At 36.8% G+C, this 18,342-nt stretch overlaps 1 protein-coding gene and 1 non-coding gene across 5 annotated transcripts in view; one reads left to right on the top strand and one right to left on the bottom strand.

Annotated features, from left to right (window-relative positions):
• Positions 1 to 18,342, bottom strand: part of CEP112 (centrosomal protein 112) — a 422,424-nt gene that overhangs the window by 260,538 nt on the left and 143,544 nt on the right. The window lies entirely within an intron of this gene.
• Positions 6,252 to 6,358, top strand: LOC118544886 (U6 spliceosomal RNA). Its single transcript, XR_004921830.1, has one exon. It is a non-coding gene; the product is annotated as a U6 spliceosomal RNA (small nuclear RNA).

Raw genomic sequence — 18,342 nt, 5'->3', positions numbered from 1 at the left:
ATTTCCCAATTTCTCACTCGTTACTACCAATTTTTCTTAATGTCCTTGAGCGCAACTATAATAGCTACTTTAAATTTTTTATCTGCTAAACCTAGCATCTAATTCATCCTGAGGTGGTTTCCACTGATTATTTTCTTGAGAATAAATAGGTTATGTTACCTATTTCTTCTTATGTCGAGTAATTTTGGCTTGTATCTTTATGAATGAGACCTTGTAGAGAGAGTGGATTCTGTTATTTTCCTCTGAATAGTATTAATGGTATTAATAGTATTAATACAATTAATTTCAATTGTTTGTTTTTAGAAGGCAGTTAACTTGGCTGAATTCAAACTATAAATTCTTGATGTCATTATGGTTTTGCAACTATATTTTTTAATATATTGTACACATATTTCTAAACCAATAAATGTAGCTTATCTACAAAAAAAAAAAAGCCTATAAATTCTGTCTCCTCTGTAGGTGACAAAAGTTCATATATAAACTCAGCTCTTTTAGTATTACCTGGGCTGCTTAGAGTTCTCTCCAACCACGCATGTTTCAGGGATCAGTCAGAAATATGGACCAAAATTATACAAAGAATTTGGGCTTCCCGTCCCGCTTCTTCACTTATTTCTTGGGTATCTCTCCATATTAGTTTGCCAGTGGTTGCCTCATTCTTTCATCTGGTTCTTCAAGCACTAAGATCACAGTGCTCACAAATTCTAATTGTCCCATATGGCACCAAATGTGGAAGAATAAATACTATAAAAATGGGAAACTCACCTTTCCTTCTTCTAACTTTCTCTTTGTGTTGATTCATTCTCCAGGGCCATCAGGTAGTTGTTATTTTATATTTTGTACAGAGCTTCTATTTGTGGGAGGATTAGTCTGATAGGAGCTTACTTGGCCATAATATAAACTGGAACCCTTCCCCCTTTTTTGTTGTTTTGACTGGCAGATTACTATTCATTCTTTAGGGGGTTCAAATGCCAACTCTTTGGATAGAATTGCTAGCTACTTCTTTTGCCCTGTTAGCACTTTTTATATACTGCTACTGTAGCTTTTTTTTTTTTTTTTTTTCCAGGGAGGGTCATAGTTTTATTGCTGGGTTTCAAGGAAGAGGCTCAAATCTACCCAATTTCCCTCAGCTTGGCCACCAAGTCCTCCGTGGTCTCCACCTTGATGCCAGCTGTATGCAGGGGCTGGTCCTCCACACTAACCACAGAGAGCTTGGAGGTCAGGTCCACACTCAGGTCTCCCGGTTTGATGTCCTCAATCTTCTTGGCTTTCACAATGTTGGGCAATGTGGCATAGCGGGGTTCGTTGAGCTGCGGCAGGCAGCTTCAGGTGCAAGGTCTCCAGGCCCCCATCCAACTCCTGCTCCACTTTCACCTTGTCCCTTCCACTTTCACCTTGTCCCTTCTAGTGTCACCTGGGAGGTGAATGTGCCCTGTGGCCAGTCTAGAAATCCAGCTGTCATCTGCCCTGTTTGGTTACAGTCACAGCATTTTATATGTACCATTACAGTTGTTAATTTATACATTTATCTTTTCTAGGATAATGAAATCTCTTTGAAGCTAGGGGAATGGAGGATGTGGGGACACAACCGTGTCTTCCTCATATTTATATTATATACCTGGAGCATACTACATGTATAGAATAATTCAATATTTGTTTCATAAATTTATATTATATCATCTAGATAGAACCAGAGCAAAACCATGGAACATAACAAATTCCTCAACCTCAGCACTACTGACATTTCTGGTCAGATAATTCCTTATTGTGGGGACCTGTTAGGTTCATTGTGCTATGTTTAGCAGCATCCCTGGCCTCTGCTCACTAGATCCCAGTGACAATGTCCCACCCCCAATTCTGACAACCCCAAAATGTCCATAAACATGCTGAATATGCCCCGGAGGGGCAAAATCATGCCTGATTGAGAACCACTAGGCCAGAAAGTATGGTTCTTTATCAAATTCCATGGAGTGAAAGAAGCCTTAGGTATCCTTTAGTTTCTGGGTGTATGATTTTCAAACAAGGTTTAGGATACTGGTAATGGGGAATAACCCAAAATAAAGCAATTACCACCCAACTTCTTAGAGAATTCAATGCCTTACAATGCTTATATATGACTAGAATGGCTCCATCACCAGGAATCTGCTTGTTCCTACAGCATGTGCCTTATAGGTGTTTTTGAACTAGAGAGAGAAGACTCAGATAATCCTAAACTGATGATGACAATGATGATGATAATGATGATGATGATATGCTTGCATAGCTCTTTACAGTTTATGAGTTTTTGCATGTATTTTCCCAACTAGGTATATATTTCTCTCTTCTTTAAAGATTTTATTTATTTATTTGAGATAGAGAGAGTGCACGAGTGGGGGGAGGGGCAGAGGGAAAGAGACAAGTGGACTCCCCGCAAAGTGCGAGCCCAATATGGGGCTCAATCCCAGGATCCTGGGATCATCACCTGAGCCGAGGTCAGATGCTCAACCAACTGAGCCACCCAGGCACCCCTAGATATATATTTCTAATGGAAAATTTTATTTCATTTTATTTTTTTAAAGATTTTATTTATTTATTTGTCAGAGAAAGAGGGAGACAGATTGAGAGTGCAAGCAGGGGAGCGGCAGGCAGAGGGAGAAGCAGGCCTCCTGCGGAGCAGGGAGCCTGATGCAGGACTCAATCCAGGACCCTGGGATCATGACCTGAGCCGAAGGCAGACGCTCAACCGACGAAGCCACCCAAGCGTCCCTCTAATGGAAAATTTTAAAGAGGAAGTAAAAACTAATAGGGGCAAAACTGATAACTATAATTAATTAAGAGAGTATACTTTGCATGGTAATTGTACTTAACATATATAGATTTTTCAGTGTCAAGGAAGGAATGTTTTGTAATTATCTAGTTGGACTGATGCCATGATTTGTTCCTTTAGTTTATCAAATGACCTTTGATAGGTGGCAGAAGAGAGTGAATCTAGATATGAAAGGAAGAGAAGTAGTTAAGTCTTAAAAAGGCAAACTCTGAAAGGCAAACTGAATGACATCCAAAAATATCAAGTGGAGGAATAGTTCATATATGAACAAGAGATAAAAAGTTCTTGTTGCATAGAATGAAAAGGTGATTGTTGAGATTATCAGCATTATGGACATGATGTGGGCAGATAGAGGTAATTCAGTAATGAAGTCCATAGAGCTATATATGAAAGTAGCTTGGTGTATCAGTTTCCTGTGGCTGCTGTAACAAATTACCACACACTGGGTAGTCTAAAACAATAGGAATTTATTCTCTCTTAGTTATGGAAGCCAAACGTCTATAATCAAGGAGTCAGCAGCACTGCACTTCCTCTGGAAGCTCTAGGGGAGAATCCATTTCCTGACACTTACAACTTCTGGAGACTGCTGGCATCCTTGGCTTGTGAATATATCTCTCTCTGATGCATCTTCACATCACCTTCTCCTCTATGTCCCTTCTCCACAGTGTCTCTCTTATAAAGATGCTCATGACTGGCTTTAGGACCCACCTAGACCATCTCCTCATCTCAAGATCTTTAACTCAGTTACATCTGCAGAGATCCTCTTTTTTTTTTATAATTTTTTTTTAAAGATTTTATTTATTTATTTGACAGAGAGAGGCACAGCGAGAGAGGGAACACAAGCAGGGGGAGTGGGAGAGGGAGAAGCAGGCTTTCCGCCAAGCAGGGAGCCCGATGTGGGGCTCAATCCCAGGACCCTGAGATCATGACCTGAGCCAAAGGCAGACGCTTAATGACTGAGCCACCCAGGCGCCCCGTGAGATCCTCTTTTTAAATAAGAACATTCACAAGTTCTGAAGATTAGGATATGGACATATCTTTTTGGGGGCCACCAATCAGCCCGCTACACATATGTTGATAAGGTATAGTCTACTTTCTGTTTTCGGGCTCTGATAATAGCCCTAGATCAAACTTCTGCTCATCTCTGAAACACAGAAGTCTTTACTTCAAACACACTATATCAAAGAGCCCATGTGGAGTGACATCATCAAGATGGTGACATAAATCATTTCCAACTTCAGTGCCTCTCACCAGAAGACCAACCAGCAACTATCCATAGACTTGACACCATTGTGAAAATCCCAGACCCAAGGATATAAATGAAGCACCCCCATGGACCACAGAGACTGAGATGGGTCACATCAGAAAGGTAAGAAGAGAGGCTCTACTCTGCATCGCCAGCCACCCAACCCAGGCCAGCATTACACTACACCATGAGCACCTGGTTTTTCCAGTGGAAAAAGGAGAGTCCAAGGTAGACATTCAGTTTCCCCAGTATTGCAGGATGCTCCTCAGAAACCCCACTACAGGAATCAAAACAGTATGGTACTGCAATTTAAAAAAACAAAAACACACCAATAGAACAAACTGAAAGCCCAGAAACAAATCCATGCATATACAGTCAACTAATATTTGACAAGAAAGCCAAGACTCTTCAATGGGGAAATGACAGTCTCTTCAATATATGGTGCTGGGAAAAATGGATAGTCACACGCAAAAGAATAAAACTGGGCCTCTATCTCTCCCCACTCACAAAAATTAACTCAAAATGGATTAAAGACTTAAATGTTAGGCCTGAATCTATAAAACTCCTAGAAGAAAACAGGATAAAAGCTCCTTGACATTGGTTTTAGCAATGACTTCATGAATATGACACCAACAGCATAAGCAACAAAAACAAAAAGAAACAAGTGAGACTACATCAAACTGATGGCCAACAGGTACATGAAACAGTGCTCAACATCACTCATCATCAGGGAAATGAAAATGAAAACCACAATGAGCTATCACCTCACACCTGTTAGAATGGCCATCATCAAAAAGACAAGAGATAACAAGTGTTGGCGAGGATGTAGAGAAGAGAACCCTTGTGCATTTTGGTGGGAATGTGAATTGGTGTAGCCACTATGGAAAACAGTATGGAGGTTCTTTAAAAAATTAAAAACAGAACTATCATACAATAGGGCTTAAATGTAATCACAAGGTTCTTATAAAAGGGAAGCAAGAAGGTCAAAGGAGAGACAAGGCAGTATGAGAGAGGAAGCAATGGAGAAAAGACAACGCGATTCAGGGTCCCAAACCAAGGAATGAAGACAGCCTCCAGAAGATAGAAAAAGCAAGGAACAGATTCTTCCCTAAAACCTCCTGGCAAAAACCAGTCCTGACAAACCTTGATCTTAGGAACTAAGTTTCATTTTGGACTTCTAATCTCCCAAACTGTAAAATAATAAATTTGAATTGTTTTAAGACACTATGTTTGCTGTATAGCAGCAACAGGAAACAACAACAACCAACAAAGCTAGTATATAATATTCAAAACTTAGAACACATCAAGGGCTCTCTGAGATACTTAATATATGTAATATTTATAACTGCCTTAACAATGCTGTATGGACAAAAAAATAAGTCAGGAAAAAGTTAAATCAGGCAAAGAAAAAAAATCCATAGGTTAAATTTTGTTACAGTCTTCGAGCATTTCAAGTTTCTGTGTTTGCTCTGTTACTTGACTCCTTCTAGGTAATGTCACCAGGTTTAAAAAAAAAAAAAAAACACCTAAAAAGCCAAGTTATTTCTTCCCAAAGGGCCTATTTACATATAATAGTGGCAAATTTGGATGAGATAGGACCCAGGGTAAAACTCTCCAAAGACTATCCAGTTAGTTCTCGATATTCCCCTTGACCAAGATGCATCTGCCCAAACATGCAAACTCTGAGTGTGGGTAAGTGCAGGGAATCAGTATGATTAGGAAATAAAATTTCTGGAGATCAATGAATGACTGCTAAGACTTACAAAAGGAAAAAGTGACCATGGAAAGTTTTGTTTTTTGAAAGTAAGTTCGTAAGACTAGAAGCTGGCATAGAAAAGAAGTGTGCAATGGATAATGAGGAACGAGGTGCTGTTGAAAACTCCAGGACACCCCTGGGATTATGAAAGTCTAAAGAAGAATGCCAATTCACAGCTTTTTATGGAAAAGTTCTAAGGCCCTATGAGGAAATGATGCTGCCATGCATTTCTGCACTACATATCAAAGACATGTATCACAATTTTGAAACCCAGTGTGGGTATGCATGGTGCTACACAAGGACAGGGGTGCCTGCTTGGCTCAGTCAGTAGAGCATGTCACTCTTGATCTCAGGGTTGTGAGTTCGAGCCCCATGTTGGGTGTACAGATTACATAAAAATAAAATAAAATCTTTTAAAAAAATATTAGCCAAAATACACAAGGACAGTGCTCACTTTGGCAGCACATACACTAGAATTGGAACGATACAGAGAAGATTAGCATGGCCCCTGCACAAGGATGACACGCAAAATACACAAGGACAAAGTGCTTTCCTGAGTCACAGAGTAGGCCACATATAAGATAATCATATAATCACCGAAGGCTAAAAACCAAATACAAAATTATGTTTAAAATGTCCATAGCAAACCTGAGAAGACGGTTTTCCATTCTTCTTCTTCCTTTTTAGAAGAACATAGTATTTTGAGTTTACAACAGAGTCATCCAACCTTTTATTAACTCATTCATCAAAAATTGGTTAAGACTGGGGCACCTGGGTGGCTCAGTCGTTAAGCGTCTGCCTTCGGCTCAGGTCATGGTCCCAGGGTCCTGGGATCGAGGCCCGCATCAGGCTCCCTGCTACGCGAGAAGCCTGCTTCTCCCTCTCCCACTCCCCCTGCTTGTGTTCCCTCTCTCACTGTGTCTCTCTCTGTCAAATAAATAAAAAAAATCTTTAAAAAAAAATTGACTAAGACCTACTATGTGTTAACCACTAACTTATATTAAGAAACAAAGCTATATGAGAAACCTGTCTAAGAAGACACCATCAGGTAAAGGAAAAAAATATATAAGTACCAAATATTGTAACAGAGGTTTAAACACAGTGCCTTGAAAAACAGAAGAGGGTTCAGAGAGATTTCATTCCACTCCATTCAGGAAGAGATGGATCTGTAGGAAACAGATCTCTACTGTAGGAATCCCCATCCTATTATGGTAAATCAGAACAACCTTCTTAGAAGCCCCTTGGGGACAAGTGGGCTTACATACAGCAACAGTAAACATAGAACAAAGAATGCCAGCAGTTCCCAGCATAATCCTGGCTCAAAGAGGACAGCATTGATAGAACCATGGGCAAACACACAAATGATGCCCCCGTGCTAAACCAGCTAGAGCTTTTTCTCTTGATACTAGGGGAAACACTCAAAAAGGGTACGGTAGCCGTATAAAGAAGTGCTATGGAACTCTCTTCTGACAAGGACCTTGTATTGTCAATGATTGAGGCTTCCCTAGCAGGCTCTGCCCCCAGAGCCAGACTCCAGTCTTGAAGAACCATGATTGGTTTTGAAACACGTTACCTATGAATAAGAATGAGGAATCTTCTTCAGCTACACAAAAATCTCTTAAAATTATATGGATTTCAGCTAGGAGATCCACAAATTTCTTGACGTCAACTGGATTTGAATCATGATGTAAAAGAACTGATCCTGGCATCAACCTCCTACCCTATATTTTCAGCAAGTTAGTCATGTTCTAGGAGCTGAGGCTAGGGTCCTGGCAGCAAATTTTGAGACCTATTTGGTCAGATACCTGTAGAAAGCCCAGAAGTATAAAAATGGATCCAATCATGGAGAAATTATAGTTTGATTAAGGGGGAAAACACAAGGAAAAAAATCAAGTAGTAGTGTTATATTATATATATTATATATTATATATTATATATTCTAAGCGCCAAGGGAACATGACAAATGGAAAAAGAGAGAATCTGTATAAGAAACCAGTCTCAGAAGATCAGAAGATTTGTGTGTAAAGTATAAAATAAAGCAATGTGATGACATGTTTTCGCAGTTTAAAGTTTTACGTATTAATTTTGTGCTAAACTAACTTCTGCCTATAATATAGGCCTATAAATAAATGAAAAGAACTCTACCCCAGCAAATAGAAGAGCGATTGAAATATTCACGGTAAAATAAGAAAACCTTGAGAAAATGATCCTTAAAGATAAAACAGCTACAGTGGATAGTGAAGAAAAATTCCTTTAAAATCTTTAAACTTCAAAAAAATCCCAAATCTAATGTTTCCTTTTATGTTTCCTATATTTAAGAAATCACTGATTAAAAGCTCCATATATGAATTATTTATCAAACATGCAAAGCTACATACATACCCACCAATACAGCTTACTTTATAGGCAGGAGTGTATCAGTAAATAATAAGGAGAGACACGTTCATCCTATAAAATGACAAAGCCTAAATACATTGAAATAGGTGCAGGACCACTTCCTGTTACTAGGGAGAGGAAAAAGGCAATGTGAAGTCATTCAAGCAGAATAATAAGTAAACCAAAGCCAGATCAAAGGAATACAGAAGAAAGGCTGAAACGTGAAGCTGAAATATTTATTTCCTTCAAAACATCATCCATGCCTTGTCCCTGGGCAGTTCAATATTTCAAAGTAGCTGGAAAATATTCTCACTTACATTCATCACTATGCACAAGTAGATCAAATTTTAAGTAGGCAAATTTTCTCTTTATTTACCAAACATAAATGCAATATTTATCATTGAGAGAAGTTTTTCTGCTTATCAGAAATGATTTTTAAATTATATGAAATAAGGCACCTGGGTGGCTCAGTCGTTAAGCGTCTGCCTTCAGCTCAGGTCATGATCCCAGGGTCCTGGGATCGAGTCCCACATCGGGCTCCCTGCTCGGCAGGAAGCCTGCTTCTCCCTCTCCCACCCCCCCTGCTTGTGTTCCTGCTCTCGCTATCTCTCTCTCTGTCAAATAGATAAATAAAATCTTTATAAATAAATAAATAAATAAATAAATAAATAAATAAATTATGTGAAATAATTTTAAAGTCCTAATAGACACCTTTCAGTACTTCCAGTGGATGAAGCTGCTACAAATTATAACATTCATGGTGTAACCATAATTTTTAATGCCTTCACAAATGATGAAATAGAGTAAACATTTACTGAGTGTTTATTATGCTCATTGGTTTAGAGCAGTTCCTGTACTATTTCATTTTTATACTGATAAGAAAATTATCATTTATTTTTTTTTCACCAGTGAAATCAAGGAAGTTTAGAAGAGTTTAGTGATTTGCCCAACTATTTACAGAATCAATGGCAGAAGGAGAAATTAAAGCAGCCCATCTGACTTCAAAGTCCAAAGTCATTCTACTACAACTACATCATGCTATTTCTTTAAACCTGTATGTATGTATGTATGTGTGTGTATATATATGTGTATATATATATACATATATATAACTAAATCACCATTTGATGCTAATTGATTAAACTTACAAGTAGGTCCTTACTATTATTTATCCTCACACAACACAAATATTTGCCTATCAACCACTTTCAGAACATTTGAAAGCTAAAATATTTATCAAGTATTTACTTAACACCTATTGTATCTGTGCTTGGTGCTAAAAAAAACAATCAACATCCCTGCATCCAATATAGAAAAGAAGACAAACTCTACACTATTTTCAGTATGATAAAAGCCACACAATAATATGAACATAATAATATGAGCCAAAAAGGACCAGAGGAATTCATTGTGCCTAGGGTAAAATAGAAAAGCTTCATAAAGGGCATGTCATTTGGTAAGATCATCACGAAGAATGTTAAAGAGGTGTAACATATACATATATATGTTTAACTATATATTAAAATGTAAATGTATATTAAAATACATATTTTTATTTGATATTTGTAAAATATCTTTTATTTTCCTCCTTACCATCATACTTTCCATGAAAAGAGCAAATCTCCATCAGAAGATTCTTATTTATTTCAAGGGAAAGATGAACACGGTAGAGGTAAGAGATTTCTAAAGATAAAGTTTTGTTTCAGATAAAATATGCAACCACTTCTGCTGATTATAAAAAGCACACACTCTAAGTGCGTAAAAGTGTGTTAGCTGGATTAATGTTAATTTTAAGAAACCAATCTTTATTTAGAAACATATTATCACCCATGTTTCACTGACCATTTCTCCCTACCTCATACTACATTTTTCCAAAGGCTCCAGTAGTTATCTTATATGTGCTTAGCAATAAGTTCAGTCACTATTCATCTGCTACCATGTGCTATTCATTAATTCATTTACCATTACTGTGTTAAGCACCCATTATGTGCCAGGCACCCTTGCTAGTGTTCAGAAAACATCAGTGAACTAATCACACCCAGTTCCCACACTAAGGGAGCTTTCAGTCTAGCAAAGAAAAAAGGACATTGAATTAATACAAATGAGAACAATGAGGATTCAATTCAATGACAAAAAAAGAAATACATTAAGGGTTTATATTACAGTGTTAAAAACTTTAAATAGGAATTAGGATGAAAGAAAGTGATGTTAAAGTTAACTGAATTTGTATGTCAATTACACTTCAATAGAAAATAATATTTTTTTAATGAAAAAAAGAAGTTAACTGAAGGATGAGGAGGACTGGATAAAAGAAAATGCAGGGTAAGAGTATTTCAGCACAAAGGATAACAAATGGAGAAGCTGCAAGAGAGAAGACTGTGGCTAAATCAGGGAAGAGAACAGGGGCCAAGATCACAAGGCAGGGAACAGAGAGAAAAGAGCCTGTGATAAGGCTGAGAAGTACCCTGTCATACTGAAACCTAGAGACGGAACTTTATAGCTTTGTAGAAAAACTACATTGTGTGAGATGAAGAACATAATGGATGGGATTACAGGCATTACTAAAGAAAAGTCTTCGTGAACTTGAAGACTTAGCAATGGAAACTAACCAAAACAAAGCACAGAAAAACAGAATAATAAAAAAACAAAGCATTGGTGACAACTGTCAGCAACCTAATATTTGTGTACTTAGAGTCCTTAAAGGAAAAGAAAGATGGGGACAGAAAAACATTTGAAGAAATTATGGCCAAAAGCTTTCCAAATTTAATTAAAATTATAAATCTACAGATCCAAGAACTCAAAAGAACTCCAGGCATAAGACAAATAAAACTACATGAAAGCACAACATAATCAATTTGTCCCAAAACCAGTGACAAAGAAAAAAAGAATTTTGAAAACAACCAGTAAAAGGACAAGTCCAGAGGAATAAAAGTAAGGATAGCAGCAGATTCCTGGTAGAAGCAACACAAGCAAGAAGACAATGAAGCGACATCTTTAAATTGCTGACAATTAAGTTGGAGCTATGCCATGAAGGCAAGAACAAATCAGTATTAGATAATCTAATAATACATTTAATAATGACTAGATTACCTAATCCCAAAATGATCAATAAAATTGATAATCCTCTAGCCAGACTGATTGGGAAAGAGAGACAATACAAATTAACAACGTTACAAATGAGAAAGGTTCTGCACTATAGATTCTACACATATTAAAAGGACAAGAAGGCGTATTATGAAAGAAAGAGAAAACAGAAGTTTAACCCATACTTTCCAGCACATACAAAATTAACTTAAAAAAAAATGGATCACAATCCTCAATGTAAAACCTGGAACTATAAACTTCCAGAAGAAAACCTTTGTGATCTGGGATTAGGAAAAGATTTCTTAGATGTGACCCCAAAGGCACCACCTGTGAAAGAACAAATAAATACACTGGACTTCATCAAAATTAAAAACACCACTTCAGGAGCACGGGGTGTTATGCACAAACAATGAATCATGGAACACTACATCAAAAACTAATGATGTAATGTATGGTGATTAACATAACAATAAAAATTAAAAAAAAAAACACTTCCTTGAAATAAACCATTAAAAGAACGGCAAGGAAAGCCACACACTGGGAGAAAAACATTGGCAAATCATGTATCTGTTAAAGGACTTGTATCCAACATATACAAAGAATTTACAAGACTCAATAATAAGAAAACAACCAACCCAGTTAAAAAAAGAGGCTAAAGATTTGAACAGATAGTTGCCAAAGTAGATATACTTATGGCAAAAAAAGGACATGAAGAGTTTTTCAACATTAGTCACTAGGGAAATACAAATTAAAACCACAGTGAAGTACTTGGACAAGCCTGTTGGAATTGTGAAAATAACAACACTGACCATATCAAGTATTGGCAAGGATGGGGAGGAAACAGAACTCTCACACACTGCTAGAGGGAATGTAAAATAGTACAAAAGTACAAAGTACAAAGTACTGTCTGGACAGTAGTTTGGCAGCTTTTTAAAGAGTTAAACATACACCTCCCATATGATCCAGACATTTGACTTTCAGGTTTTTATTCAAGAGAACAAAAAGAAAATGTCCACACAAAGACTAATGTTTATAGAAGCTTTATCTATAATAGCCCCAAATTGAAAACAGCCCAAGTGTCCATCAACAGATATATGGGTCAACAAATTATGGTACATCCATAGAATGGAATAATACTCAAAATTAAAAAGGACTGAACTACTGATATTCAGTAAAACATGGATGAATCTCAAAATCATTATGCCAAGGGAAAGAAGGGAGACCAAAAAGTACATAATTGTATATGCTTCCATTTATTTAAAATTCTAGAAAGTATAGTGACAGAAAGGAGATTAGTGCCTGCCTGCATAAGGAGAAGTCAGAGAAAGGTGGGCAGGAAAGATTTCATAAGAGCAGAAGGAATCTTTTGGGAATAACCATATGCTCACATAGACATATGTTTTGTGTTGGTCGTTTCACAAGTGTATAGGTATGTCAGAATGTGAAACTGTATACTTTATGTGAAATGTACTGTATTTCAACTATAACTCAATAAAGCTATTAAAATAGCCCTGAAATATATTAAAATATGTTTATTTTCACTTATTATAAGAGAACTGCAAGTTTAAACTACACTGAGATACTATTTATCACATATCATCTATCAGACAAAAAATTTTAAAAAATAATATATTCTGTTTGGGAGGCTGTGGGTCAAAAATCATTCTAATATGTAGCCAGTAGAAATTCAATATATATATATATTTAATATATATATTTATATAAATATATAAATTTGACAATATAAAACAAAACTACATATATGTTTATCTTTTGACCAGACAATACAAAAATACATGTCTACTAGGTTATTGGTTACAGCATCAACTGTAATTGCAAATATTAAACCAACCTGTATGCCCATAGGTAGGACAGCTTTTGCATAAATTATGATTCATCTACACATTAGCATACTATGCTGATGTATGAATGACCTCCAGTTTATAACAAATGGAAAAAGCAAAGTATAAGAAAAAAAAAACACTGAAATATACACATATCTGCTCATCTGTGCGAAAACAAATACAGAAAGGATCTGTCAGAGACTAACGAATGAGATCACCCACCTACGGGGGCTAGGACCGGAGAAGACAGGACAGAAGAAGCGGAGGTGGGACTCCACTTCTCTGAATATATCTTTCAGTGCAGGTCTCATTTTTTAAACCATGTTAATGTTCCATTTACTCAAAAAATAAAGAATAAAATCAATGAGGATGGGGGTTGTGATTCTAAAATGAAATGCCAACAGAAAAAAAAAAATCTCACAGGACTTGAGCTCCTTCAACGAGAAGAGAATTTCTGCCCGTTTTGGTCCGGCTCTCTCCCACACCTGCTAATGAGGGGGGGCTTTGGGAGAAACAATCATGAAGGCACTGTCCAGCCCCCTCCTCTCTCCGGGAACGTCCCCTGCCATACACAGGCTCTTGCTGGCCGCTCAGGCTGTGACCAGACGAGTACATTAATTCTACGAGGGAGGATTCCCAAGCCGCATGTTGGCCACACACCTAAACCATAGCCCCATCTACCTGATTCTTCTATTTTTTCAAATTAATTCTAAATTTGAGAGGGAAAGGAGGTATTATTATTTACTGGCTTCTAATCTCTTCCAAATAAAAAATGTTACAAATTTTTCAGGTTTTTTACAAGTTTACATTAAGAATTTATTCCTACTGAATAGACCCTAGCTGTTCCTAATAAAACAGCATCATAATTTTATTTTCATAAATAATCTTCCTTAAAATTCCTAAGGAAATCTATAGAAGCATGCCATTCCTAGTTCAGGCTTTGTTAGTAAGAATTTGTGATAGTTCTGACAGACGGGACATTTAAGTTCACTTTTATTTGTTCTAAAATAAATCTCTTTTTTTAATTACTCCAGAATTTAAGCTTTTTTAAAAAAAGATTTACTTATTTATTTCAGAGAGAGAGAGAGAGAGAGAAAATGAGCAGGAGGGCAGAGGGAGAGGGAGGAGACTTTCAAGTGAACTACATGCTTAGCATAGAGCCTGATGCAGGCTCGATCTCATGACCCTGACCCCGAGATCATGACCTGAGCCAAAACCAAGACTCGGATGCTTAACCAACTGGGCCACTCAGGGGCCCCCAAAATTTAAGCTTTTAATGTAGCAAGGAAAACCATATTTATATGTGAAAAAAAAAAAAAACAAACAGAAATAAAGCCTGAAAAAAACCCTCAAATCTCTGTGAGACTTCTACAGAATAAAGCGACAAATTAAAAACAATCTCAATTAAACTTTATTGAAATTAATAAATGTTCTTATCCAGTTAGCTAAATAAATGTCTTTTTAAAATAAATACAGTTTGTAATAACATTATATAGGCCACATTGAACCTGTTTTTAAAAATAAACATAACTATTTAAATAAATTTTTAATATACCTTCCAATTCACACTACCTAAGTAAAACGGCTGTGAACTGTAAAGATGGGAGACGTTGGTGAAGAGTCCCTCTTGAGATAGAGCTGGAATAGACAAAGCTTTTGGACACATGGGCTGCACTTCCTATAGCTTCTTGGCCTCTGTGTGTGTGTGCTCCATTTTCTTCTTGGCCTCAACATCACTACTCAGAACTTCAGCTTGCACCACATCTTAGTGACTTTCCATGTTTCCAGCTTCTGCACTGATTCAGTCTCTAGGTTTTCTAGTTCCAAATTCCCAAGATCAGGAAGGAGGGGCCGTGCACTAAAGCACAATGGTTAGGACTAGGGGCTCTAGAGTCAAACACAATTTCAAATCCTCCCACCTCCACTTACTAGCTGTGACACCTTAAGCTCTTTATATCTCCAAGTAAAATGAGTTTGCTGCCTTCAGATCAGGTGTCCACTCTAGACCCAATGTAGCCGGCAGAGAAGAAGAGTGGTCCTACACAAAGAATATTCTGGTGGGTAGCTATCAGAAGCTGTGTGCCGGGCATATTCTCCCATTTGGGACTTCAGTGAAGAATAAGCAATAACATATACCTAGTATATGTTGCCATCACTAGGATTAAGTCATTTAAAAAGCATAAAAGGAGATCTGAGTGACACAAAAGGTAAAAGTCTGAATTCTATCAGAAAAAGAGCACTGAATTAGAGGAGTCAGAAGGCCTAGAATTAAGTCCCAGCTCAGTCACGTATGAACTGCACAACACTGGTTAAATCGCTTAATCTCTTTGAACCTCAGTTTCTCCCTTTAAAATGCAGATGATCACAAACAACCACATAAGATTTTTGAGGATGAACTAAGAGGATATATACCGCAATCATTTTAACTATAATGCATTAAATAAAGTATTGCTATATTTTATTAGTTTATCAACTCTCTACCAGTATTAAACTTATTTCACCACATTTCATTGCTAAAGTGAATTTTGACTGTAGTAAAGCTCAAGAAGCTAAATATATAAACTGCTTAAAACAATGAGTTTTGCACTTAATTCCTGAAGAAAGAATCCAATAAACCTAAAAGCCTCATGTTACAAATTAAATCTACTATGTGAAACAGTGTCACAAATGTCTCCATCAACAAGAGGCCTCTTGACCTTCATATCACACTGACGCTGATTTAAAGCAGTGTGCTCTCACAGAAGAAATGCAGAACTGTGGAAAGACACATCTACAAAGAAGTACTTAACAGAATGGAAACTTCCTTTTCCAATCTGAAACAAGGTCACCACATAGTTCTGTCCTCTCTTCAAGCCTTCCATCATGCTTCTTAGAAGGGAGGGTTATGTCAGCATGCTCACTGGGGCTAAGGAATGCTTACAGTAAATGGGAAACTTTGACTACTCTCCATCTAAAATGGTTTCAGATGCTCAAGCAGAGTGCAGAAAAGAGAACAGATGGGTCCCCCCCCCACCACCACCAGTGATACTTAAGAGTGCTATTTTTAAGAAGAAAATTATGTTCAGAGTTTGTGGGCACTTTCCAAAGTGTAGGGATAACTTTTCTCAAGATGACACAAATGTCTGCATCAATACAAAACTGAATACTTTTTAAATCACCTAAGAAAAACGAATATAAATTTTTGATGGTGACTACTAGTAATTTATCCATAATTTTCAACTTTAAATATCATGGTACCAGTTGCAAGAAAAACAAGCTATTCTATTCCCATTAATTACTTAGAAAATTATTAAACTGAAGCTTTAAATATATTATAAATATATGTTCACATGGTAGTCACAAACTGTAGAAGAACGACAACAGTTTATGGGTGTGATAAACTTTCATGATGAATTGGAACTTTCTCTACCAAACAAGGTGACTCTCCTCAGTAATAATTTCAAACACTGCTACCATTCAAAACCACTGATTAGTTAAAATGGAGCAAGCTAAGGAACAATTAACTTCCCAAGTAAAGAACTTGAAATGTTTCTCATTATAATCACATAGCACCCCTTTAAAAAGCAAAAGCAAAATCAAAGAATCAGACATCAAAAGACCATTAGGTCTTTCAATATAGACCATTTCCAGACCTACTTTACTCCACATCAAACCTCATTCAGGGTGTTTTCATTGTTCACTAAGAATAGAGATATATGGTTCAAATTACTGAAAGTTTCTTCAAAGTTCCTTAACATTTGTATATTCCACACCTAAAATGAATAAATGTTCTATCAAGTAATAAAAAACTAGAAGATCCAAATTTTAACAAAGTCCCCAATTTTTAAATTCCTTGTTAAATTTCATGACCTCAAACTTGAGGGACTATGAGGAAGGAATAAAGGAAACAGTAAGGAAATAAAAAAAAATGTTTTTCTTAAGGATGGAAATGTTTGACCTTCGCTTATTTATTGTTTATTATAGTCTGACAAAAATCTTTCTTCCAGAAAACCAGGTCTGTTTGCTTTACTCCTAACCTCATGCTTAGACGTCAACACGTTACCACATTCATGTCTTGAAACATTTTATTCCTTCTGGCAGGGAAATTCTCTCTTCTCCACCAGCTTGTTTGCTGTTCTTCAAAACCTAGTTTTATTGCAGAGAGATATTCGGGAAAGTTAAGTCTTCTTCCAGCATCAGTTTCATCATCTACCACACTGCTACCAATTCTCCAACCATTTGCCATTCCCTACAGGAGAAAGTACATCCTTCTGCCCCCAGCTTTGGGGGGATTTGGGATCCTTCTCAGTCTGGACCACCAGTCTCCTGTATTCCTGATCCAAGTGGGTTCCTTTTCTCCAGTTCCTTCACATGCCCTCTTGCACTCTCCGTCCCTCCACATTGGGTTCATACTCTTCCAACCTCTTGGATGACTTTTACCATGTATAAGAATAAATGTATCAGGTATGTAAGCCACCGTGTGCAGAGTATGCCTTGGGGATACCATCACAAAGAGATCTATTATTAAAATTAACACCAGGTTGAGAGTTAGCTTATATGAATTTATTACTGATAAAACTTATTTTCTGAGTCTCCATGAAGAAATAACTGTGAGAAGTTATTATCGTTATGTTTTCCAGTATTTTAGATGTGCTATTTAATTTTGCTTTCTTCCTTTACACTTTTAACAAACAGGCTTAAGTCCAATGTGAAATTAATTGAGCTTAAAGAAACATTGCTTTCAACATGGGCGATGATCTCTAGCTTGTCTCAATTATGCTTTGTTTGTAAGACTTGATTTCTTATCACTAGCATTGGCACTATTTTTCTGATTTGCAAAAATACAATAAAATATTAAAATGACCATATAAATGAGCTGCTATAGCAAAGGGAAACAACACTCACATACTGCCCAGTGGCCAAGAGGTGTAAAAACCTAACAATTCTATTGTGACTCTCTTGGCATAAAGGTGGTGATGTTCTTAATTTACTATTTTTTATGACGATGATTATACATGGATGGATATGGAGGGTAAAAATCTGTCAGAGTACTTTGAGCACTGATGAGCAGCAGAAAATTTTGTTTGCAAGGCTAACAAAGGAGATACAGGTAAAAATATCCCAAAGTAGGGAAGGGCAACCCACGCAACTTACCTGCTCACTCTAATTTGATATAAATACAACTTAAGAACACCAAGGTCTCCTTGTTATAATTCTATGGTTATCAGACAGTACTTTAATCAGTGGTTTGGAT

This window comes from Halichoerus grypus, chromosome 2 (genome assembly GCF_964656455.1).
Source record: "Halichoerus grypus chromosome 2, mHalGry1.hap1.1, whole genome shotgun sequence".
Lineage (NCBI taxonomy): Eukaryota > Metazoa > Chordata > Mammalia > Carnivora > Phocidae > Halichoerus > Halichoerus grypus.
Note: the sequence above shows the minus strand (reverse complement) of the source record. Positions and strands in the feature narration are given on the sequence as shown.